Source organism: Bombina bombina, chromosome 2 (genome assembly GCF_027579735.1).
Source record: "Bombina bombina isolate aBomBom1 chromosome 2, aBomBom1.pri, whole genome shotgun sequence".
NCBI lineage: Eukaryota > Metazoa > Chordata > Amphibia > Anura > Bombinatoridae > Bombina > Bombina bombina.
The window spans coordinates 1,430,327,820-1,430,344,736 of record NC_069500.1 but is presented as its reverse complement, the minus strand read 5'-3'; the positions used below and the strand labels follow the sequence as shown (position 1 = coordinate 1,430,344,736).

General features: G+C 34.4%; 1 protein-coding gene and 1 long non-coding RNA gene across 2 annotated transcripts in view; one reads left to right on the top strand and one right to left on the bottom strand.

Annotated features, from left to right (window-relative positions):
- The window catches only part of LOC128647602 (vomeronasal type-2 receptor 26-like), a 264,129-nt gene that overhangs the window by 183,193 nt on the left and 64,019 nt on the right, over nucleotides 1-16,917 (bottom strand). The gene's annotated exons all lie outside the window — the stretch shown is intronic.
- Nucleotides 14,602-15,177, top strand: LOC128650440 (uncharacterized). Its single transcript, XR_008400754.1, has 2 exons — nucleotides 14,602-14,971; nucleotides 15,062-15,177. It is a non-coding gene; the product is annotated as an uncharacterized LOC128650440 (long non-coding RNA).

Genomic DNA, 16,917 nt, shown 5'->3' with positions numbered 1-16,917 from the left:
AAATTCATCCACCAATAAAAAAATGCTGTCCAGTGTACTGAAACAAAAAAAAATCTTAAATGCCTTCTTTTTCAAATAATGATAGCAAGAGAACGAAGAAAAATTGATAATAGGAGTAAAATAGAAAGTTGCTTAAATTGCATGCTCTTTCTGAATTACAAAAGAAACAATTTGGGTTCAGTGTCCCTTTAATACAAATCAGGCCATGTTTTAAAACGTTTATTTAGTACCAAATCACTGACAAACTAATAATCTATTTTTAGTTCCATGAGTTAATTGTTTCCTCAATTAATGTCATCATAAATATATCCTGTACTCTTATTTTCAATCTGTTATGTTGTTGACTGTAGCTTTAATTCATTTGTTGTGTTATTTCTTTCTCATCAATTGATGGACATAGTTCATTGTTTATTTAGATTTTGCTAGTATATTTTTTATTATGTATAAGATTGAAAATAAGAATACTGTATTCTTCACATATATAATAATTAACATTTACATTTGACCAACATGTGTAAAGCGATGCCATTTACAGCAAACCCATGTTCACATGTGTGCGCAATTCTATTTTTCGTGATCATTGCGCAATGAATCCAAGTGGAATTACGCATCCGTGATTTGACCAACATGTGTAAAGCGATGCCATTTACAGCAAACCCATGTTCACGTGTGTGCGCAATTCTATTTTTCGTGATCATTGAGCAATGATTCCAAGCGGAATTAGGCATCCGTGATTTGACCAACATGTGTAAAGCGATGCCATTTACAGCAAACCCATGTTCACGTGTGTGCGCAATTCTATTTTTCGTGATCATTGTGCAATGATTCCAAGCGGAATTACGCATCCGTGAAATAAATTTTGATAAAGTGGTGTGATGAGTATAATTTCATAAAGACTTCAAATATATTTGCAATTGGGTGTATTACGAGATGAAAATAGTATATTTGTTAATATTGAACAAGAACAAAGAATATTTCTAACTCTCTTAGGATTCGATAGTTAATGTATGAAATGGCGGATGATAGTGATTTCACGGATGCACAATTCCATTTTCACTCTGTGACGCATATTCTGTAGAGCGCAAGAAACATCATTCCTATTTCATGTGTGACTAATCTAAATTCAGATATCTAAACATCATATGTAGCATATGTTGTGAGATCTATTTATGTTTAATATCTGACTATATACACATTTCTTAAAAGTCTAATCAAATATTAATATATTATATGAAGTTGGATAGTTACCTGGTTCAGATTCTCCTTCGGCTCCTCCCAGGCCACCGGACGGAGAAGCAGCTGCACTGGCCCCCGGGTCAGGACTTTCAGATCCAGCAGCTGGGAGGGAAGAAGAGGAGGCCGAGGATGGAGAGGATCTAAATCTTTTGGGGACCCGGAGACTGAGGAGCTCGCATAAAGTCACCTCATAAGGGAGTAGGTAGAGTTTCCGCGGGGGCTTATTTTTTTGCCCCCTCTTTTACGGGCTTGTACCCACTCCCTTATGAGGTCGACTTTTTTGGACAATCGCAACCTCATATCTCTGAATCTCCGCATGATCTGATCCTGGCTCCTCTGGATGCCCAACACCAATTGAACCGCATTGGTGATAGACTCCCAGAGGGCCTTCTTAACATGCGCATCTGTCAACCTCCTCTTTTTCCCAAACAGCTGGGGATAAAAGTCCTGGACGGCGTGGACCAGTGCAGCGCTCTCCTGCTTGGTAAACCTGGGAGGTTTCATGCCTGCTGGGTTGTATAATAAATCCTGGTATATTATAATTAGAATGTATACTGCCTGCAGGCATTAGAGAACTGACAAAGATGGCAACATGTAATGGACTTTTATATGGTGAAGTAAACATGAGATGCACCATGGGACATGTTATCTGGACATCTGATTGGATAAAACTTTGAAATATTGTTATCATGTCTGTGAGACCATCCTGACTCAAGTTGTGTTTGTGTGATGAACTCTGATTGGCCGATCCTTAATGTTTCATATCTTAGTAACTTCCATACACATACCTCCTGGTGGTGCTGTTACTTCATTTTTTCATGTAGACTTATTTGTAACTCATGGGCCTATCATGCAGATATGTGTGACGCAGATTTAATATACGTGATCCGTTAAATATTAATGTTTTAATTCTCGTTAAAATCTAATACTGTCACATTATTAAATGTTGTAGACATTTCTCGGTTTAATATCGGTCTGTTTCTTTAATACAAATACGTTGGATTAATACACATTTAATATTGTATGTATTTATTGTTCATTAAATAAATTTCGTGACTTATTGTGAAGTATTGACATTGCTCTATTAAATGTATTTATTATGCACATTGATTGTGTGCTATTGCGTGACATTCGTCTAGAATGTTTAAAGATGCGAATCTCGTGTTGCAAGATACGTTTCCCAAGCAACATTTCAGAATGCCCAATTTCTGGTTCTAATGTCCTTAACTTGGATAATCTGTTTATAAATGTTAAAATACACGTTTGTTTGTTATTAGTAAATAAACCTTGAGCTTGTATTTGTCTGAACTGATCATATATGTTATTGTGCAATGGCGTCTTTATTTTTAAAGAGACATTACAACAAAACAATTGTAACAAATGATCTGTATAGATCAAAAATGTTTAAACTTTAAAATGTAACTCAATTTATCTTTGATTTAGATATCCTTAACAGAAGAAATTTCAATGCACATGGTTGAGCCAATCACATAAGGCATCTCTGTGCATCCACCAATCTTCATCTACTGAGCCTATCTCGATATACTTTTCAAGCAAAGTATGTCAAGATAATGAGATAAGAGAAGTAAAAGACACTCTTTAAATCTCTTAAAGGGACACTGTACCCAAACTTTTTCGTTCGTGATTCAGATTGAGCATGAAATTTTAAGCAACTTTTTAATTTAATCCTATTCTCAAATTGTATTCATTCTCTTTGTATCTTTATTTGAAATGCAAGGATGTAATTTTAGATCCCGGACCATTTTTGGCGAACAACCTGGGTTGTCCTTGCTTATTGTTGGATAAATGAATCCACCAATAAAAAAGTGCTGTCTAGGGTACTGAAACAAAAAGCTTAACAATTAGATGCCTTCTTTTTCAAATAATGATAGCAAGAGAACTAGGAAAATTGATATTATGAGTAAATTAGAAAGTTGCTTAAAATTGCATGCTCTTTCAGAATTACAAAATAATTCATTTTTGATCAGTCTCCCTTTAAGGATATTTTGAGTTCATGTCCCTTTAAGGAGACATTTCCCAATAATGCTTGAAAGATCATAAACCTATGCACCTTCCTTTCTCAAACTTAGTATAACATGTGACTAAAGCATATTTAGATTACCTTCTGGATTGTTTTCCACACTGTGAATGAAATATATATTCTAATGGCTCTATTTTGCCGTCTTCAGCTTAGAGGGACATTAAGCTATATGTTCTTTACGTATTTTGAAGAATAGAATTTTTAAAATAATTAATATTTAGTTTTATTCTCTCATTAGCTTTTAAGTATATATATTCTTGGATTAAAAACATAGCTACATAGGCTATTTTTATGCCGATTGTTGGTTGCACATAGATGCCTTATGTCATTGTCTAAGACATGTGCATTGATATATCTTTTTCAAAGTATATTTAAAGACTGAATGTAATTAAATAGTACATTCAAAATATTTTAAAAATTATTTTGTATTGTTTAAAATTCAATACACAATATATTTTTGGAATGTCCCTTTAAGGACCAAACCATTAGGAATATGTTGATTTAACATTGTATAAATAAACTAAAGGGGAATGAAAATACATATAGATATGTGATGTCTAACCAAGAGGTAAGCTAAAAAAAATTGTGAAATTATATTACAAACTAGCTATAGTTAAATGACCCTTTAAATGACTCCACTAGAACAGAAAATCAATCAATATGGCATCCAATAACTAGATTGTGTGAAATATGAAGTTAACTGACTTAACATTTTCATGATTTTTAAAGCTAGATGTATGAAAATAATGTTTTTGTATACCTAAGGAAGATACAATGTAAGTATGTAAGTATGTAATGTAAGTGAACCACTTTCCCTTCTTAAAAGTGAAAATAACAAAGTTGTTATGTCGAATTCTGACTACATATCCAAAAATATTAAAATTTTTTAACATCTATAAATTACACAATAAAAGCATCGATGGATTTCACTCCCAAATTAATTGATAAAAGCTACTTGACTTTAACATTCTCTGAATAAGTGGATTTTCAAAAATTAATGCAATACATGATGCCTAATTTGATATTATGCATGTGCTTGTCAAATAGACAACTACCAGTCATGGGAGTCAAATATTTTTTTATTGACAGAATATATGGATATTTATTATAATCTGTTCAAAAGATGGTCTTTAATAAAAAGTTTATTATTCGAAATTTTTAATATCATTTTTTTTTAATATCAAAAAATTAAATAGAACAAGTGTAATTCATCACAGGTGAAAATCTGAAAAAAAAACCCATTAGTTATTTAATACACACGTTGTAAAATATTCATTAAATAAAATAAATTTAAAATCATCTTATGTCTATGCTCTAACTTTGTGCAAAATTTTAACAAGATATTTTGGAATCTAAAAACCAAACATAAAATCTATACCTATCCATCATTTCAAATACCATTATATTGTGTAATCAATATTACATTTAAATATCAGCATTTCCAATTATACCAAATAATGCATATAACATTTAAAAATTTACAAATACATATATGTATGCTGAACATAAATGTAATATTTAATGTCCATTCAAATACCTCTATATCAACTATAATATGTATTCCTTTGTCTGATTGTGATACAGAAGAATCCAATTATGAACAAAGTAGGGGTAATGTATGTAAGCTACAAATATTCTAATATAGGACATGTATCTTTTCAAAATATTTTACATTCTTCTTCCTGTGATTCTTAACTAGCATGCATTGGGCAAACCAACCTGGATTATGCATGGTCTTTGAAAGTAAATTCTCTAGAAAACAGTTTATCTTCAATAGGTGTCTTATTCATCATTTCCAAAATAGAGGACTGAAATACCATCTAAAAATAAAAAAATAATCTAAGTGTCTCCAATAGGATGCCTCCACAGCCTTATTCCATCAAATAGTTGCCACTTTGTATGGTTTTCAAGGTCAGCACATTTGAAAGACAATGCCAGATATGATCCCATTGGCATTCTTCACTTTCAATCTTGGATTCTTCACTTTCAGTCTGGGAATTCTTCACTTTCAGTCTTCGAATTCTTCACTTTCAGTCTTCAAATTCTTCACTTTCATTCTTTAGATGAAGTCATCTCCCTAATGGCAGAACAAGTGTGATAAAAATATTACTACAAGTGTGTGAATCAGTTCTGTACCCCTCTCCCACCCCCCATTTCTGAATTAATTTCTGTCACTAGCTTACTAAGCGTGTGTAGCATCTTGTGTTATGTTCTATCAATCAAGTGTGATGATGAGTCATATTGGGCAGAACAAACCTCTAATGTGTGACTTTAAATCTGACTTTGAACCATAGTCATACTAGAGGATAGTGCTAAAAATATATGACTGAAAATTGTTCTATTCATTCACTCTTATATTGGTTTCCATGGTGATAAATGACTGAACACACACTTCCGGTTTGCCGATTTTAGGCAAATATCTTTCAAATATTAATGAAACAAATAAAAATGAACATGTACTTTATTTGAAACATAGCATGAATTTACCATGAAACTAGGAACATATATACAAAAATAGAATAAACTCAATAGTACTTCCAGGTCATCAGGAACAGGAAGTAGAGGTTATATTTTTTTACTTCCAGGTCAACAGGAAAAGGAAGTAGAGGTTATTTTTTTACTTCCAGGTCAACAGGAACAGGAAGTAGAGGTTATTTTTTGGCGCCAAAACAACACTGGCACGTATTGGCCAGTAATAGCTATAAAAGGAGCTACCATGCTAATCCATCTATAGTCTTGATAAAGGCCCAGTTCTTAGGGCCGAAACGCGTTGACATATATGGTAAGCTTCTTTTCAATTACTGACTAAGTTTGAATAGCAGTTTTGCACTATGTTATATTTGTTTTATTACAGGTATATCTTTGAATGAATTGATCCCTGAGACATAGGATCCATTTCTGTATTTTTTCATCGTTTACACACAGGAATAACTTTTTAGGAGCATCTCTTCACATCTTGTATTCACATAAGGGTCACTTTATAAGTGTGTTATTCACTTTAACACATCCTAAATATTCATTTGGATTATTTTTTCACATTTTTTCCTTTTTCCTTTTTCTTTTTTCATTTTTGTGTACACACATTTTTGATTATTCACGCCCACTTCATCACATTATCTTTTCAGGATTTTTTGGATATTCACAATAATTTTTGAAATTGGATTTGAAACCACTACGTTTTTCTTTTTTACACACTTCATCATTTCACCATTTATCAAGGGATATATAAGGATAACTGTTTTAAAATAGAATCTTCATATTGGACATTCACTCTCTGGAAAGAATTTAAAGTTTGGGACCTACATATTTATGGACACCTACTCAGTAAATTGATGTTTTTATATTTATTTTTTATTCAACCATCAACAGCTGTTTTATTGTAATTTATTTTGTGATTAAGATTGTATATTGGTGTGGTTTTTAACCACAATTGTATTGTTTTTTATATAGATATATGCATATTTTATTGTTAATTTTAAGTGGATCCACTTTTGTAACTTGTTTGTATATTTTAGCTATAAGTAGCTTATAAAATATTTTATATACCCCTATAGAATTTCAATATATTTTTTATTTAAATAATCTTGTCACTACTAGTGTCTTAGCCTTTTAGGAGGCGCTCTGTGTATTTATTTTTAGCACTACATTCACCTTTTTGGGGGCGCTGGTACCCACAATACTAGGAGCTACAGACACAAGGTTGAGCGCTGTCAGATTTTAACAGATTTTTATCATGCTAGAGGATAGTCATGCTAGAGGATCCCTTTCTGATTATTTAAATTTTAAGTAATGTGTAAACTAAATACTAGTTTTTAAAATGTATGCCATATGATGTATTTTTGTTCCAAATTCCTGCCAGCCACAGCCCATACATTTATACTTACCAGCTGATGTTGTCTTTAAAAACCAGGTGGCAAAGACTCGCTACAGGACCCAATCACCAGAGCATCACCTATATTAATAAATGAAAAAATTGTTATCATTTGATGAACAATCCTAACATGTTTGCACAATTCTCTACTTCTCATTTCCCTAGAGTTCACATCTATTGACAATACTCCAATCTAACTTCTATTATTTACCGTCTGAAGTGGGGGTTGATGATGTCTGCTCTCACATTGAGCCCCTCGTCCCGGAATGGCCCCTCTAGAACAGGCTCATCCTCCTCATCTTGGAGGAGGCGTCGGGGCGACTGGACGGCCTGCAGCATCCCAGCCCGCTGTGCAATATTATGCAGGACGCTACAGGCTATAACGATCTTAGCCACCTTCTGAGGGTTGTACTGGAAGGCTCCTCCTGACCTGTCAAGTCATCAGAATCTCATTTTGAGGAGCCCAAACATCCTCTCGACCACAGCCCTAGTTCTCTTGTGCGCCCTATTGTAGCGCTCCTGAGCCTCATCAGTAGGGTTACGTAACGGCGTAATGAGCCAAGGCCGGCTCATGTAACCAGAATCACCTATAAATTATGAACAGAACAAAATTAAAATTTAATCCACAAAAATGTAATTATATTAAACAAATTTATTTGTGTACACGATAATCCAATAACAAATATTTAAATTTAAAAATAATAATCTAGTTCAATCTTATTCTCTATCTGCCCATTTCAGCTAAGACATGCTACATATGCGTATTTCGCATAAACCAGACCTTTGATAAAATACAAACTAAATGGTTAAATTGCATTTTCAAGCTGCCCATTTAAGGTTAGACATGCTACATATCTGCTTTGAGCTAAAACTAGACATTTGCGTAAAGAGACAATGACATGGTTAAATTGCATTTGCTATCTGAGCATTTCAGCTAAGACATGCTACATATGCGTATTTCGCATAAACCAGACCTTTGCTAAAATAAAAAATAAATGGTTAAATTGCATTCTCAAGCTGCCCATTTAAGGTAAGACGTGCTACATATCTGCTTTGAGCTAAAATTAGACATTTGCGGAAATAGACAATGACATGGTTAAATTGCATTCGCTATCTGCCCATTTCAGCTAAGACATGCTACATATGCGTATTTTGCATAAACCAGACCTTTGCTAAAATACAAACTAAATTTTCAAGCTGCCCATTTAAGCTAAAACATGCTACATATCTGCTTTGAGCTAAAACTAGACATTTGCGTAAAGAGACAATGACATGGTTAAATTGCATTCGCTATCTGAGCATTTAAGCTAGAACATGCTACATATCTGCTTTGAGCTTAAACTATACATTCGGAAATAGACAATGACATGGTTAAATTGCATTCGCTATCTGAGCATTTAAGCTAAGACATGCTACATATCTGTTTTGAGCTAAAACTAGACATTTTCAGAATGAGACAATGGCATTGTTACATTGCATTCTCTATCTAAGCATTTAAGCTAAGACATGCTACATATCTGTTTTGAACTAAAACTAGACATTTTTGGAATGAGACAATGGCATTGTTACATTGCATTCTCTATCTAAGCATTTAAGCTAAGACATGCTACATATCTGTTTTGAGCTAAAACTAGACATTTTCAGAATGAGACAATGGCATTGCTACATTTCATTCTCTATCTAAGCATTTAAGGTAAGACATGCTACATATCTGTTTTGAGCTAAAACTAGACATTTTCGGAATGAGACAATGGCATTGTTACATTGCATTCTCTATCTAAGCATTTAAGGTAAGACATGCTACATATCTGTTTTGAGCTAAAACTAGACATTTTCGGAATGAGACAATGGCATTGTTACATTGCATTCTATATCCAAGCATTTAAGGTAAGTCATGCTACATATCTGTTTTGAACTAAAACTAGACATTTGCGGAAAGAGAAATAAATGGTTAAATTGCATCCTATAGCTGCACATTACACTAACAGTTTAAGACTACAGTGGCAATTGTCTAACTAATTAACCATGTTGTGCACAAATACTTACCAACGAGATACCCAGGGGGAAATTGTCTTTCCTCAAACTGCCACCACGGGCATCATGACAAGCCCAGCTGAAATTCGCACACACTTGCATAATCCTCATACGTGCGTCACAAACATACTGCACGTTGAGGCTATGGCTATGAAAATGTTTGCGATTTCGGAAGGGCAAGTCATCAGCTGGAGCATGCAGCGCAATGTGGGTACAATCAATCGCTCCCAAGACATTGGGCAATTCAGCAATAGCAAAGAATTCCCGCTTCAGGCGCCTCCAATCACCATCATTCTGTGGGAATCCTATGTGATGCTTACTGACACGTACCATGGCGTCCAGAAAGTTATCAAACACCCCAGAGAATGTACCTTGAGACAGGCCATGCATGTACATCTCTCCTGATTGAAAACTCCCGGAGGCCAGGACGTATAGACAACTTAGCATCTTAGTGATGCCAGGGACAGCAGTCCTTATTCATATACGTGGCTCCAGATGAGGTCTAAGAACATCGTAAAGGCCAATGAGCTGTTCGCAATTGAGCCTATACTTGTCATAAACCTCGAAGACGCTCATGTTTTCTAAGGTGGGTCTTACCCTGTATACATGAGGACCTCGACCAGACGAGCCCTTTGTCTCACTCGGAGCCGCCGAGGCTGCCTGATTCTATCAACCGCTACTCGGGCAACAGCACCACCAGCAGCGTCTACCAGATCTTCGTCATCCATATTTGCCAAGCTTAGCAGCACGAAGCCAAACAACAGAGCAAACACAGCGCAAGGAGTAACAAGGTATGCAGAAACACAGAAGCGAATTGATACAATGTCAATCACCATGGACGCTTTGGCCATGTTGTTTGGGGGATTTATGGTGCAATTAGTCCAATGGTAGTGAGTTTGTAATGATTGCTAATTGTATACACTTGTTTGTATGTGAGCGGCGCAAATGCTTTCAAAGTGGGCATTTTTTAAGGTGTTTGGTGAAATGTTGTTTTCCCCCAATGAATCTCAATGTGAAAGTGTAAAATATCACACATACAGTGCATGCTTGTAATGTTTGATCATATGCGTAATAAATATTTATTAAACGCGATCTTATAGTAAAAAGCACACGTCCAGGATAACATGAATGAAAGTGCATAGTTGTGTATAATGTGCATAGAATCTGATCGATCAATGTTGCTGCAATATTGTTTTTTAACGATAAAGTAACAGCTGCGATCTGTAGTATTGTATATATAAGTGATTTGCGAGATGTCAATATTGTACGCGTCCCTTTAAAATCGCAATAATACTGAAGATCTTCCTGCTGCCATCTGTAGTATTGTATATATAAGTGATTGCCGAGCTGTCAATATTGTACGCATCCCTTTAAAATCGCAATAATACTGAAGATCTTCCTGCTGCCATCTGTAGTATTGTATATATAAGTGATTGCCGAGATGTCAATATTGTATGCATCCCTTTAAAATCGGCATAATAATTCAGAACTTCCGGCTGTCATCTGTAGTATTGTGTATATAAGTGATTTGCGAGATGTCAATATTGTACGCGTCCCATTAAAATCGCACTAATACTGAAGAACTTCCGGCTGTCATCTGTAGTATTGTATATATAAGTGATTGGCGAGATGTCAATATTGTACGCGTCCCATTAAAATCGCACTAATGCTGAATAACTTCCGGCTGTCATCTGTAGTATTGTATATATAAGTTATTTGCGAGCTGACAATATTGTATGCATCCCTTTAAAATCACCATAATAATGATGTTCCAAACTGTTGTTTACGTATATGTTGTATTGAGTGCATATGTTCTGAAAGGGGCAGTACAGTCGTAAAGCTGTAATGTGTATGGTTGAATCTTCTAATGACGTCATCATATTATTAACCTGCCTGTGTAGTTATGAAATCCTCATTGTGTTGTTGTATTTGACTACATTGTTATTGTGTGCTGATTAAAATATAAATGTGTGCTTTGTGGTTGCGTGATGCGTGTTATGTACATATACGTATATATTGTGATTGTCTCCCACATATGCTGACTTCTATAAAGCAGTCTCACATTGTTGTTCCTTCCCATAAAGTGACAGCTGTAATCTATTGTAATGATGTTCTTATTGTACGTAATTCCTAATGTTTTATTGTGATCGAATCATGATGTTAAAGGTACAGTAAAATCCCTATTTTCTGTTTCCTGATTCCTAGAGAGAATGTAATGTGTTTTTCCCCCATCATTTGAATGCACATGTATGAGTGAATGATAAAAGTAAAGTATGTGCATCCATGACTGATCATGTGTTAAGCCTATGTAGATATGCTGTTGCTGCAAGCATATGAGTTGAATAAATGAAATGCTATAATAAAGGTAAATAAGAGGTGTTTCCCATTGTCTATTGTTTGTGAATCCTGAAATGTTGCAATTATTTTTGTGTCCGTTTAAATGTGATGTAATTGTTGAAAATGTTTGTTACTAGTGATGTTGATTTGTAGTTGATGTAATGTAAAAGTATCATACAATTTAATGTTGTTGTGAATTTCCCATAAGTAAACTCCATAAGTCCACCATAGGGAAATAGCCATTTCTTGATCTATTTGTCATAACTGGGTCTAACGCAGAAAAACATGAGTTATTTTCCGAATTCTAGCGCTGGTATTTAGAGTTTTTTTGTCTACGCTTTTTGCGTGCGTTAGGGAAATCTGTCTGTCGCGTGCACAAGCACGTCTTCCCCATAGAAGTCAATGGAGGCTCAAAATGTGTGTGTAAATAAAATTCAAGACTGGTTTTGAGCGTAAAGTGAGTGACGTCATGGTCTTGTGTGAAAAAGTAGCTAAATCGTGTTCATTTCGTAATAAATAAATTCTTTGTGTATGTAATATGGTGTATATTGTTTGTATCCATTGATGAGTGTATGTTTGTGATAATATCATTAGTTAGATGTAGCTATATGAGTTTCTTTTCCCATCTGTCAATGTAAGTCAATGGCAAAATGGATTTGTGTTGTTTTGTTTTCTAACACCCGAAATCTTGCAACTTTGATCCTTTCTATTTAGATGACAAAAGAAAACATATGAGAAATAAATATAGTGTAGTGTTTGTATGAGTGTAAGTGTACTTTGTGTAATATTTGTTTCGTGATTCGTGGATGTCTATTTTGTCGGTAGATGTTAACTCCTGGGTTTGAGCTGTCGGTAGAGATTTTTGCATTCAGAGATTTTGGAGTGTCGGTAAGTGAACTCTAAAAACCAGCGGGCGGTAAAAACTAGCGTTAGAAGCCCTATACGCTGGTTTTGACGGCTAACGCAAAACTCTAAATCTAGGCGTTAATGTGAGCAGTTTAATGTAAAATGAGCTTAATGTACCAAAATTCACCAAAACTTCAATCAATTGCCTTGAAACTTGGCACAAACTCAGTTTTTCAATTTCTAAACCTATCCTAGAAGTTTCATGGATTTTTGTTTCCCACAAGGCAAATGAGTAACATTAAGCTTGCTTTTTGGGGAGCTTAATGTGGCTTAATGAGTAAAAAAGTGGCCAAATGTTAATCACAACCCAAGATTTCCACTATCCAAGCCTATCCTAGAAGTTTCATGGATTTTGGTTTTCCACAAGGCAAATGAGTGACATTAAGCTTGTTTTTTGGGGAGCCTAATGTGGCTTAACGTACAAAATTGAACTTAGATGTTAACCAATCTCCCCCAAACTTACCACAATACATTAATCTATCTATTCAAACATAATCTGAAAATTTCAGGACATTTGATAAAACATACCAAAAGTTATTCGTATTTAACTATTTTTTTACAATCCTAAAACATTTAATGTAAGCAGCTTAATGTAAAAAGAGCTTAATGTACCAAAATTCACCTCAACTTCAATCAATTGCCTTGAAACTTGGCACAAACTCAGTTTGTCACTTTCCTAACCTATCCTAGAATTTTCATGGATTTTGGTGTCCCACAAGGCAAATTAGTGACATTAAGCTTGTTTTTTGGGGAACTTAATGTGGGTTAACGTACAAAATTGAACTTAGATCTTAACCAATTCCCCTCAAACTTCCCACAATACATTAATCTATCTGTTTAAACATATTCTGAAAATGTAAGGACATCTGATAAAACATTTCAAAATTTATTAGCATTTAACATTTTTTTTTACAATCCTAAAACATTTAGGGCTCTATTTATCATCATAATTCTCCTACTTTTGCGCCTATAATTACTCTGTAGGATTTATTCTCCTATTTATCAACACATTTTATGCCCAAAATAAGCTGTAATACGACCTAAAAATACGACCAGTTTTTCGCTCTCGCCAAGGCGCACAGGTGCGCCAAATACAGTAAAAAAACAATGGATTTCAGTCCTATTTTTAGAAATACTCCCAACAAATCGCAGAAAATCATATTTATCATTATTTTGCGCCAAAGGAGAACCTATAATTCTCCTATAAATCCGACCGTGAAAATACTCCATAACCAAGTAGGAGAACTTACAATTTACTCCCATATTTTATTCATAGAAGATGGAGTTTTTTTTTTATTTTGGCCGCTATTTCTCTTGCTCAGTCCCATGAAAATCGTGAAAATGATGGAAATATGTTCCGGAGACGGCAAAGAGTTCCTCGATTGTTTTTGCCCCATTGTGGACTTGAGGCATTATCCGATCGTGAAATTAAGCGCAAATTCAGGATAAACCGAGAAAGCATTTTGAATCTATATTCTCTGATTAAAAATGACATTGATCCCCGAACCAGAAGAACAAGGGCAATACCTGGACTTTTGAAATTACTCGCAGTTTTACATTTTTTGGCAACCGGATCTTTTCAGGCTGTATCCAGTGATGTTGTGGGCATGAGTCAGCCTTCATTTTGCCGCCATTTAACAATTGTTTGAAAAGCAATTAGAAAACATCTTTCTACATTTATTTGTTCCTAGGAATGTGCATGAATGGCATACAGTGAAGTCCAACTTTTACCAAGTAGCCGGTATGCCCAATGTTCTTGGTGCTATAGATTGCACCCATATTGCTCTTAGACCACCATCCCTAAGGGAGGAGCAATATAGGAACAGGAAAAGCTTTCATTCCCTAAACATACAGGCTGTGTGTGATGCAAACCTTAGAATTTGGGCTGTTCGATCTGGGTTTCCTGGATCATGTCATGATTTCCACATCCTAAAACAATCTGCACTATCTTCTGCTTTTGAACAGGGCAACATGCCACACGGTTGGCTATTAGGTAAATATGAACTTATTTCCATATAATCTAATTATAATGCAATCAGTTCTCTGTATTTTTTGGAAGTTTTTTTCTGATTTGCACTTTATACATGTCATAAATATATATATGAATTATGATTAATTGCAATGTTTAAATTATTTATAATCTCTAATCAATTTTTCTTTTGAAAAAATAGGTGATAGTGGTTATCCGTGCCGAACTTGGCTGTTGACACCTGTCCCAATGCCACATACCAGAGGAGAAATTAAATTTAATGAATCCCACCGTAGCACAAGAAGTGCTATCGAAAGAACTTTTGGGGTTTTAAAAATGCGTTTCAGAGTTTTGGATAGGTCTGGAGGAGCACTTCAATATTCGCCTGAAAAATGTAATGATATAATTCTAGTTGCATGCATGTTGCACAACATTGCAATTTCCCAAGGCAATTTAGAGGAGGAGTGTCCCAATGATCCCACAGATGACACTTATATCCCTCAAGAAATTATAGGCAGACACACTACAAGGGCAGGTGTACAAAATAGATTGGAAATTATTGAAAGATATTTTTCATGTAAGTATTATTGCAAACTATTTAGAATTGTGTATTATTCTATTAAATTTTATGTATTTGAATTACTAATATTTCTTTTTTTTTTTTCAGAATACATGTCATCACCCAGAGTTTTAATTATTTTATAAGAAATGTACACAATTCTTTGATATTGAAGTTAACTCCACCCATTTGAAAAAATAAAACTTTTGCTTATTTATCAAAAATGTTTCTTTAATGAAAATATAACCAAAACAAACTATATATAAATATGAATAATACAAACTTTAAAACAAACAAAGCGAAAATAAATGTAAATCACAACAAAATTTAAAAACCAGAAAATATATACACTTAATTTTTTGGATTCTGTGTATCAATTCTGAGATCTCCTATTCATAATTTCTATTTTTTTTTTATAATATTCACTTTTTATTTCTGAATCACGTTTCAGAATATTGTTCCTTTGTTTCTGTAATTCAATGAGTTCCTTAAAAAAAGCACTTTGTTCCTGTCTAAATGAGGATGCCATATCTGTCAGTGCCTGTATGTCATTTGTTCGCTCTGTGATTGGAGGTTGTCTGACTTCTTCTGCTGTTTAATCAATGTCAGATTCGTTGACCATTGGACTTGCAGCAGGTGTATTTAAATCAGGTGGTGTTGGTCCCTCCTGTGTGTGACCATGTATTTGTGTCTCATCATCATCATCGTCTTGATTGATGGTGTCCTCGACTAGTGGTTGCAGTGTCAATTCGACCTGTTCTTCTTCGAAAACAAAAATAAAATTAAAAAACAAATTAAATAAAATAAAAACAACCATATCTAACCTTTAACATTTACCATTTACATACATACCATCATATAATGCAATTGAACTATCTTGCATAGTTTGAAGCAATGCTCTAACACCTGTTGAGAAATAAAAGGGTTAACAAACTATATTTTCAATTTTTGAGATTTCAATGTACACATGCGTTCATTTAAAAATATTTTAAACATCGAAGAATTTCAATACCCATACAAACATTGTCTGCTTGATTACAAATTAAATTCCGTTACAAGGTTCATTATATTTATATAATTATGTTAAGAATATATATTTTGTTTGGTTATTTATTTGTGCTTAATATTGCTTTTTAATTATGCCCGTTCAAAAGGGCAATTTATGGTATTACAGTAGTCACACCCATAGCTCTATACATCACCCACCCCTCTAACCCTATGTTTTGCGATCTCGATCTCCAAACACTGCAAAGTCTCTTTTTTCTCTCTATCTACCATTTTCTTTTTCTCTCCATCACCCACACCTCGCTTTTGAGATCTCTATCTCTCTCACCTTCTATCTCTATCGCCTCCTTTCTATCTCTCTTCCCTCCTGTATTATCCATCTTTTTATCTCAACAGCACTTTTTTAAAAAGCCTCTGACAAAGTAACGATATGATATACACATATAATTTATTTTTTATATTGCTTACATGCGCTTTCTTCTCGATCTCTATTTGTTTGGGAAGTTGAAGCTTGAGGTTCCTGAGACGTGGTTTCATGGACAAAAGGTTGGTCCTCCTGTGCATTTACCTCCTCTTCCCCACAGACATCCTCATGTTGTTCTTAAATATAAATAAAAAAATTTCAATTCACAATATACCTACAAATGTAAGAACACCACCCAAAAAAAATAAAAAAAAAATAAAAAAAACATTTTACCTCTAAAGTCCATTGTGTCTCCAGGAACATCCAGGCCGATTACAACTGCATCCCCCATCCTGGCATAGAGAATTTGTTCGAAATCAGTCAATTCCGCCCTGTATCCTGGTCCTCCACCTGTTGCTTTAGCCGATTGTTTTGCTTGGCATACCTTTTTTTTTATGTTCTTTCTAATGTCGTTAACCCTCTTATGACATGCCCTTACATCCTTCGGAAAGCTACCTTCTGAAGACACAGATGCGCTGATTTGGGTCCATATTGC